This window comes from Hevea brasiliensis, chromosome 11 (genome assembly GCF_030052815.1).
Source record: "Hevea brasiliensis isolate MT/VB/25A 57/8 chromosome 11, ASM3005281v1, whole genome shotgun sequence".
NCBI classification, from domain to species: domain Eukaryota; kingdom Viridiplantae; phylum Streptophyta; class Magnoliopsida; order Malpighiales; family Euphorbiaceae; genus Hevea; species Hevea brasiliensis.
The window spans coordinates 96,104,305-96,114,322 of NC_079503.1; the positions used below are offsets into that span (position 1 = coordinate 96,104,305).

Genomic DNA, 10,018 nt, shown 5'->3' on the forward strand with positions numbered 1-10,018 from the left:
ATAATTTAAAGCAATTGAATAATTAATTAATTAAAAATAGAGAAATTTTAATAAAATTAAATTAATTATATTTTATAAACAAATTGTCACTTGGAATGCCATATAGCAAACTCTTGTAAGGGTTCAATAAATTGCCAATGTCACGTGGTAAGCTCTCTTTTAGAAAGCCACATGGCAAGTTCTTAGAGGAGTTTAGCTTGCTTAATATAACTAGATAGATTTGAATAATGAATTTTCTTGTTTACACCTAATTTATTATATATTCAAAATATAAAATATATGATAAAACTCATCTATTAAATATATGTATCTCATATATTTATGTGTTGAGTTCATGATAGACCGAAGCTAGACAATAATTTCCCCTGAGTAATATATAAATGGGTTTAGAATGTTTTTGCGTTTATGAGATAATACTCTTAATAAATTCAGATCAAATTTGAATCTTATATGTTGGATATTTATTACTCAAAATTCGTTTATATAAATAATTAATTAAATATAAAATTTTTATTTTGTTATAATATTTATATTCTTGAATTTATATTTTAAATAAGTTAAATTTAAATATTTTATAAAATCATTAAAATTTTAAAATAAAAATTATTAATAAAATAATTTTATATAAAACTATTAATTATAATATGTAAAATTAAATGAATTCGAGCAACATTCAAATAATGATAATTGGATTTAAATAGATATGAGTAGTTTATGATAAATTTTATTAATAAAAGTAATTTAAAATAAATTTAGATATTAAAATTATTAATTGAATTTAAGTAGGAAAATTTTTACAAGTATATCCATTGTCACCTTGTCTATCAATGATTAGATACCTTAACATTCGATCTCCTTTTTAGTCTCTTCCTGAAACGAGGATTACAAAATATAACATTTGGTTAGATATCGAAATGAAAGATACCGTATATGAACCAAGAAAAAAAAAGTGGAGCCTAAATCGTGTTCTCCACGATCAAGACATCAAATACGGAAGAAAATAACCATTGGACAATATGTGAACCTTACACTTGTCTTACAATTAAGCCAGGTCCATGAGGCAAGTGATACGGTGTTGTGTCCGCAAGTGCACGGGTCACAGTAGTATAGTTTTAAAAAAATGATATCGATCCCACAGGGAATTGTGCTTAAATTGGAAATAAAAGTATAAGCTAATTAGAGTGACAAAATTTAAAGATGTAAAATGAAATTTGGAATTAAAATTGGTATTTAAGGAATTAATGCTAAATCAAACAATTAACTAAAATTAATTAAACTAGATTACCAAAAATTAATTTGAAATTTCTATTTATGAAATTAAGGAGAATTAAATCTAAAAAAAATAAAGTAATTCTAGATATTGGATTTAAATTGGAATTAAATTTAAATTGGATTTAAATTGAAATTGCTATTTATGAGGTTTGGAGGGTTTATATCTAATTTCAAGAAAAAATAAATTGATTCTAGAGATTGGATTTTCAATATTGTTTGCATGTGGTTTATCATTAATTTAGCCAAACACATGAGAATTGCAATTTTGAGGGAAATCAATTCTTAAATTTTTGAAACCTTTTTCAAGCATCTCAAAATTGGTTTTCATTAAATCAAACCCTGTTTTCACGGTATTTCAAATCTAACAAAAACCCAATTAATGCATAAAATTGATTTTTGGAAAATTCCCCTTAATCTTCTTAGCTTATTTCTAACACCAAGAAAATAAAGTTTATTGCAAGATTATCCATCCCCAATATTCACTTTTCAGTCCATTTATTAAGGATTAAAACTTAACTTAATGAGGGCCCATTCATCAAGCAAGGCAATAAGCACACAAGCAATAAATCAAAATATAACAAATCCCATTTAAATGGCTAAATCAGTTCAAAACCACAATACAAATCAATATTTACAAACCCATCTCTAGAATCTCAATAAACTACTCACAAATCATTGTTTAAAGACAAACCCAAATGAAGAAATGAAGAAATAATGGAAATGTAAGCTAAAAGGGGTAGAAAAACCCAGCAAATTTGCAGCAGATTCTGCTGCACAAAAGTCTGACGTGATTTGCATTCTTTGGAAAAAGAATGCAGAAAGTGCTCCTCCTTCTCTCTTTCTAACTTTTCCGAATTTGCCTCCCTTGCTCTCTATGGAAAGAAAATGATAAAATGGGTCTTTATAAAGGCTAAGTGCGCCTAGAATGGGTAAAGGGGAAGGTTCGGAGAAAGTGAGGTAAAAAGCTGGAGTAACGGAAATGCCACGTCAATTATTTCCAGTAAAAATGACATAAGCCGAGTCAGTTGTGTCGTGGGTTGTGTTGCGGGTTGTGTCGCTCTCGGCGTGAATATCTGACGGTCGACACAACCTGCGACATAAGCTAATTCGGTTGTGCTGCAGGTTGTGTCGCTCTCGGCCATTTTTTTACTCAACTTCAAAATTTTTGCAATTCGACTTTAATCTCCTCCAAATGGCTACTCTGATCAAAATTCATCAAATTTCTCCAGATTTAACCTACAAAGCAAATAAATTCCAAAAATTAAACTAAGAAATGTGAAAATTGTAAAATTGACTAAATATATACTAATATCTAAAATAATAGCTATGAATAAGGGTAAATTATGTGCAAAAATTACTCCTAAATGATGATCTAAAATGCATGCATCAAATTCCCCCATACTCAAACTCTTGCTTGTCCTCAAGCAAAATTTCATTAAAACTCATTTGGAAGGGAATAGAATCAGTCTTTGAAAACACAAAATTCACTAATCCAAACCACCAACTTACCTCTAGCCACCAACATTTCAAATTCCCACCAGCAAAAGCACAAAGAATGAAGCAAGCACTCTCAACTATTACAGAATAGCTAAGAATTAACCAATCAACCCAAGCAACAAATACCAACCAGCTACAAGAGTCAATTGTGCCTAAACAAACTTAAATGAAATAGATAGCCAATGTGTCTCAAATAGATGGTGAGTAATGTATGGAAGATTATGTTGCCAAACCCATATGCAAGCATAAAAGATCTAACTCTACTAAAGTAACAAGCATTTTTCAAAGAATCATTATGTCTTTTTAAGGGTTGTAATGGGGTCTAATAGGGTAAAATTGTGGTTAACAAAGAAAGGGAATAAGGTAAACAAAATATGAGAATAATATTAATCATGAAACTCATAGTGCATCCATTTTTTTTTTTTTATCAAATCAAGAGGAAAGAAATTCACAATGAATCTCAAGTGCTATCACAATGATTATACAAAGGGACTACTTTTTATGCTTATTTATTTTATTTTATTTTGATTTTGTATGTGTCCCTATTTCATGTCACACCCAAAATTACCTTTGGGATATTTTGGTGACCTTTTCAACTTTTCACAATTACTCTAGCACTTTTCAAGATGTTTCAATCCTCCGAGATTTTATTATTATTATTATTATTATTATTATTATTATTATTATTTTTTTATGCACTTAATTGCTAAAATATTATTCTCATAGATAGGTGGTAGTGTTTAGGTTTTATGGCTAGGTAAATGATTTGGGTTCCAAAGAAATTAGGGAATTAAGGTTCAAGGGGGTTTGCAAGGGTTAAAATGAAATTAAGGTAGGTTAAGGCTAAATGTGTGGTTTAAAATATGAAGAAATGCCTAAATCATATTCTTATCAAATGCAAGTTAAAAATTTCACTTTGAAAGATCTAAGATGCTTGTTCTAGGAATGGTGAGACGACAATGACCATTTTCTTTCTTAAAGGCTTATCCAGACACTCAAAACTCAAAATAATTAATCAGAATCTGTATACCTAGATGAATGTATTAATTTTCAGCTATTAAGTAAGAGAAAGAATAATGCTTAAGACTTTGTACCCAGTTGGAACTTTCATTCCACTAACCATCTAAAGGCAAGTTGGATTGCTTGAATAAGTGGCTTATGGAATTCAAAGACTGGTTTAAAAATCCAAAAATTTTAAATGAAATGCATGAGTGTAAATGTCAAGTCAACCTATATGCAACTAAATATGCGTAACTAAGTATAAGAGGCTATATGCAAGTGTATGTATGTGAATATGTACAAGTATGAGTGTGTCGCTAAATGAAAAAGGAAAAAGTAATTTTTGCAAAAAATTTACCCTCTCCCCCATACTTAGAATGAACATTGTCCTCAATGTTAAAAATGTGCAGAAAATGGGTAGCTGATATGTGCATAAAGAATTATTACCATGTTGCATAAGCGAGAGCACAACTTGTGTTGACAGTGACACAAGCTGAGATGAGAATTGTTACCTCATTGAAGTGCAGCCAATTTAATTAGATAAAATTTGGACATTCTTGCACTCATTGCAAAAGAAAGCGATGCAATGGAATCCATTAATTAAATCGATTAATCTCAAAAATTTGGAATAGGGAAGTTAAGCGCAGAAAATATAATTATCAAGTGTAAATTCCGAAGGAGCATATCAAAGCAAGTGAGCAATGTATCATAAAAGAAAAATGTATGTTATGAGGAACTAAAAAAAACTAAATAAGTAAATGGTTTAAAAAAAAATAAAAACAACACAAGCAAAATATTAATTAAACAAGTTCAAAATACTAATTAACGAAATTAAAGACATGAAATGTAAATGGAGAATAAAAGCTGGTCAGTCAGGTATGAGAAGTCCTTTGCCCTTGCCATCTTGTGGAGGTGGTGGTGCTTGTGGTGGCTGCTGTGGAGAGAGAATGTTCAAAATCAGTGCTTGGTTTGTTTCGATCTTCTCCAGCTTAGCTCGCATGATTTTCAATTCGTCTTGCATTTCAACACTTCGACCCAAATATATGTCAGCTAAATCTCGTAGTGTCTGAAAATTGACATCCGTCATTTGCCGAAAAGAATAGATCTCATCACTGAGATTCTCCATGAACGTCAAAAGAGTTGCTATGGATGGTCGGAGGCATTGATGAAGCAGGTTGAGCGGCTGGTGGAGCTCGGCGTGAAGGTTGTGTAGGAGGCTGCACAAATGGTCGCTCAGATGCTGAGGAGGAACTAATGGCAGTGGGAGAACCAGGTGGTTTGTCTGTTAGTGAAGGAATCTCATACTGCTTGGTAGCTTCATTTTTGATACAAAATTTTTGGTTGGCTAGATGAGGTCCATCCAAAAATAACAAACCAGTTGGAAGAGCAGGACACTTGTGCATTTGAGGATTAAACCCAAAATAATGTGCAATAGGTGTAACCAAGCCTCCAAAGACAATACTACCAGTACCCCTAGTGGTCTGGCGAATCACATGGTGGCAGAAATAATAACCAGGGGAAGCCTTTTTGCCAGTTTTTGCACACCACAAAAAGAATAGATCATACTGTGACATTGTGCCAACACTGGATCCTCTGCCTAAAATTGTATTTGCAATTAGGCGCTGAAGCAATCTCAAGACATGATTTTCAATTTTGGAGGCCTTACTGTGTCCTGGTTTGAAGGTACCTGCTGAAGATGCAATTCGCTTCCAAAATTCACACGCATTATAGTCCCATTGGTTAGTGGGTATTTTGAATAGACCATCAGGTGGAAAGCCAAATATATGGTGAAAATTGTCCATAGACAGCACCCTATCTTGACCAAGGCATCTAAAATGGATCGTCAAGTCATTGTCCAAAGCAATTTTATGCTCATTAGTGGACAGGGAGGCCAGAAATTCCTGCACTAAAATGGGGTAGACCAGTTCCTGTTTATGTGCAAATCGCACCCAACCTAAAGCATCTAACAGAGTCTGCATTTCATCATAAATCTTCAAGGTTTTAAGTGTAGACACATCCAAATACCGAGTTTGAACCATTTGTCGGGCTACAACTCTTGCCTTATTTTTCTTCATATCGGCAGTAGGTAATACCCAGTGTGTAGCAGTAGGCAAAGAGGATGGGAATGCGAGGTTACCTTTAGATGTACCGGGGCGCTTGACCGCTGATTTCGGAATGCCACGTCGGTCAGCAGGCGCGGCGGGCATTGGAGGCGGGATTGGGGGTTGTTGTGTGGCCGGTTCGGGTTGTTTCCGCTTGACGCCGCCCGTCGATTTGTGTGGTTTAATGCTTTTCGCCTTTTTCTTCTTGAGTGTGGCGATCAGAGCATCAACAGAATGGGCCGGCGATGGGTCGGCTTGCATGGGTGGCATGGTTTGGGGTTGTGGCGGCTGTGAGGAGTGGGGAGGTGAGTTTTCGAAGGATAATGGGGATTCGGACATGGCGAAATGGAATGTCGTGATCGGAGAAAGAGAAATATGGGAAGAATGGCGGCCGGTGAAGGCGACGGGAAAAATGAAGGTTACGGCAGGGAGGGTTGTGTCGGGGGCGATGTCGAGAGGAAGATGAAGGTAATGGGCTATCGGGTTAGGGTCTTTAGGTTTGGGTTGTGGGCTTGGGTATAGGCTTTTGGGTTTTGTTTGGATTTTAGGTTTAATTTTGGGCTTGGGCTAGTGGGGTACGGTTTTTAGGGCTTTGGGTTTCTTCTTTGGCCCATTCCGGTGAAGGGAGTTTTTATCCCAAAAGGGTGCCCAGCGAACACAAGCGGCGACACAAGCAAAACCCGGTTATGTAATCTGCTGCCCAATTTGACCAAATTTCATATGTAACACCCCTAAGTTCGGTAGTGCGTTCTACTGCTCCGGTAACCAGTGTTGTCCGGACAGCTAGGATGCCTAGAACCGTACTTCAATATGAGTGAGGAGACATAAAATAATGAAATACTAGAAAAGAAAAACATAGTAAAAATCATAGTAAAGAAATGTGGCGAGTAAGTGAGTAGGAAACCTAGCGATGGGTGGCCTTCAGAGGAGGTCACGGCGTGGACCGTTGACTAACACGGATTTGCGGGAACCACGAAAAATATTTTTGGACATAAATAGACCCTTATTGAAGTATAAATATCATTAGAAAGATCAAAGAAAAATTAAATAATTAGTACAAAGAAAAGTGAGAAATCGAAAAGCAGGACAAAATACGATTGTTCAGAAAAATCGGAAAGCCACCGAGCAGGGCATTATGGTCATTTGACATCCCGAATTGTCTTTTGACCTAAATGTCCATTAAAAATAAATAGTATTACACTTAGAAAATGAAATGAAAAATTAATTTGATGGTACCTAAAATAAATAGTAGAAATAATGGGTTAAATGTGGATTAATTGAAAGTTAACTTATAATATGTTTTAATTTTAGTTAGTGGACCACTATAGGATTAATTTTATCATTGAAATATGGCTGATATGGTCCACTCACCATCTGAAATTTCATCTTCCTCAAAATTCTCTCAAATGGCCGAATTGAAGAAACCTTGAAACTCCATTGACGTTTTTCTTTGAGCTTCATTTCCTCTCTCCATTTCAACTCCATTCTCTTAGGTTCTTTCATGAAAAATGGTCTACACACCACAAGGAAGATATTGATACTAATTTTGAGAAGTTTGGTGAAGGTTTAGCAAGTTACAAATAAAGGTAAGTTTGCATTTTTGAGAAATCCTTTGTTAAAGTTTTTATGCATATTATGGGTATTGGTTTGGTGAAGGAAAATTTTGAGTTTGAAGGGTTATTGTTGTTGCCATTTTGGACAGCCATGGGTCACGTTTTTGATGAGGTATTTGTGTATATAATTGATGAGAAATAATGTTAATCATGGTGATTTAGTAACCTAGTGATTTAATGCATGTATATATGGTGAATGATGCACTTTGATGTGAATTGGCATATGGTACGGCAATGTGATGTTGATGAATGAATTGTGGCAGCTTGTGGACACTTGAATAATGGTGTATATTGAAGTGAGTGTGGGCAGCATATTGACCTAGAAGGATTGATGATATGTATGTCAATTTACATTGTAAAGTGTATGTAAAGTTTGTAATGTTTAGGTGTGTTAGTAATGGTACTTAGAAATTGTAATTGTGAATGATATTTGGTGTGTTGAGGGTGATTGGAATCTGCCCAAAATAATGCTAATGTAATGTAGAAAATGTTTTAGTAATGTGCCAAAACAGTTTGGTAGGGTATGGAAGTAAACCTTGCAAGGTGAGTATGTGTTTGAAGTTGGGGTGTGAAATGCATATTGAGGGCAGTGTATATTTTAGCCTATAAACTTGAATGTGTAACCTCAATTGGTATGAGACCAATTTGGGGTGAAACTAGGCACAAAATGTGCCAACTTTCATTGAGAAACCATGCCAAAATTCTGCTTGCAAGGTGACCTAAAAATTTGACCAATTCGGATTAGGTGCAATTAGGACCTGAAAAATGACCAATTGGGCAGCAGTGAGTATTTAGGCCATAACTCACTCAAACCAGGTCCAATTGACCTGAAATTTTAACCATGAATAGTTAAGACCCATACCTACAAGTCTTATGAAGACACCAAAACCCAGAAATGACCATAAGCAAGTCAAACAACTTGCACAAGTTCGGGTCCAAAAACTGGCCGAACCAGAATTGACTAATTTGACCTAAAATTGACCTAAAATGGTACCACTTGACCAGCAATAGTGTAATGACCATAACGGTCTACTTAACTCGGATTGACCTGAAATTTTGCACCGCGTGCAATAAGACCTAGATCTACAAGTTTGTAGTTTCGACTGAGACCCGAAAACCGAGGTAACTAGATCGTCCGGTTAGGTCAAACCAGTGTTCCGGAATTCAGCAATTTGCATTAAAATGCACTAAGCGTGTAAATGACTTTGGTAAATTATTCCAAACCTAAAACCCTATCGATTTTTACTTATTAACGACACTAAAACCTAATTGACCTAAAACGCATCGAGGGTGGTATATTAGGTGATTAAGCGAATAATTGAGTTCGATTGCATTATTTACCAAACCCCATCGATAGAGACGGTTTAATTTGATCTTTGAAACACTTCAAATTGTGTTTCTCGATTAACAAGGACTCGACAAAGGAAAGAAATCTGAGTCAAGACCAGAGACAAATATCAGGTTTGTGCACAACAAGCTGTTTCTTTTGAATTATTTTCAATGGAAATAAATATTGATTATTAGTATATCATTATTTTAAATTGTGGAAATGTGTTTGATGGACACTTATTGATTGAAAAAAATATTGTGAATAGTTTGAAACTGTGAAAAATGGTTTGAATGACATTGATGGATACTTATTGATTAAAAGCATTAGAAATGGTTTGAAACCACGGCTATCATGTATATTGATTGTATTCCTCTCTAGCTTGTCTAGTGGGATGAATTGAATTCCCTCTCTGGTGAGCGTTGAGGTGTGTGCATGAGGACAGATAGAATGAGTACTCATATTTTTGCTAGCTAGCCATGTTATTCCTCATTAGTCATCGACTTTTGGGATGAACCGAATACCTCATTAGCCATCGGCTTTTGGGATGAATTGAATTATGGATCATGATTAAAATGCTGTGTGATTTATTGATGTGTATTGTGAGATTGTGAACTGGATTTAAACTCTCATTGACATATACTGTCTTTTGAATTCAAACCTGATCTGACTTATGGAAAATTATTGTGATATTGAGAAATGGAGTTTAAATTCTTATTGACAATTATTGTCTTGAATTTAATTATGATTTTAAGTATCCACTATTTACATGACTTATGACTTGTGATTTAAATTGGATTTGGTTAATGTTGTACCATTGAGACATTGTCTCAATGATAGCTTTATTCATCGCGAGTAGAGATAGACAGGCGTATACTAGTGCATATACATCCAATGGGGATTACAGTATATTGAGTATACCGCTTTTGCTTTTGCTTGTAATATGATACTTTGTATGTACATATTGTTTTGGTTTTGAGTGATTTGTAAATTAAATTGTACCTTGAAGTTGTAAATTAATTATGAGTGTTTTGGATTGTAAAAGTTGTATTATATTTCCTTATCTCGGACTTTGAAAAATTCCTATGGAATTATGTTGATAAATTGTGTGTTGAGAAATGTATTGGAGTTGAGATTTGGAAAATTATTGAAGTGTTTTTTCTGAGGTTTTCAAGAATGCTTTATCAAATACGATGGCACCTTGCCCA

General features: G+C 34.4%; 1 protein-coding gene across 1 annotated transcript in view; it reads left to right on the forward strand.

The window, feature by feature from the left end:
• Nucleotides 1-10,018, forward strand: part of LOC110632042 (homeobox-leucine zipper protein PROTODERMAL FACTOR 2) — a 94,928-nt gene that overhangs the window by 83,832 nt on the left and 1,078 nt on the right. The gene's annotated exons all lie outside the window — the stretch shown is intronic.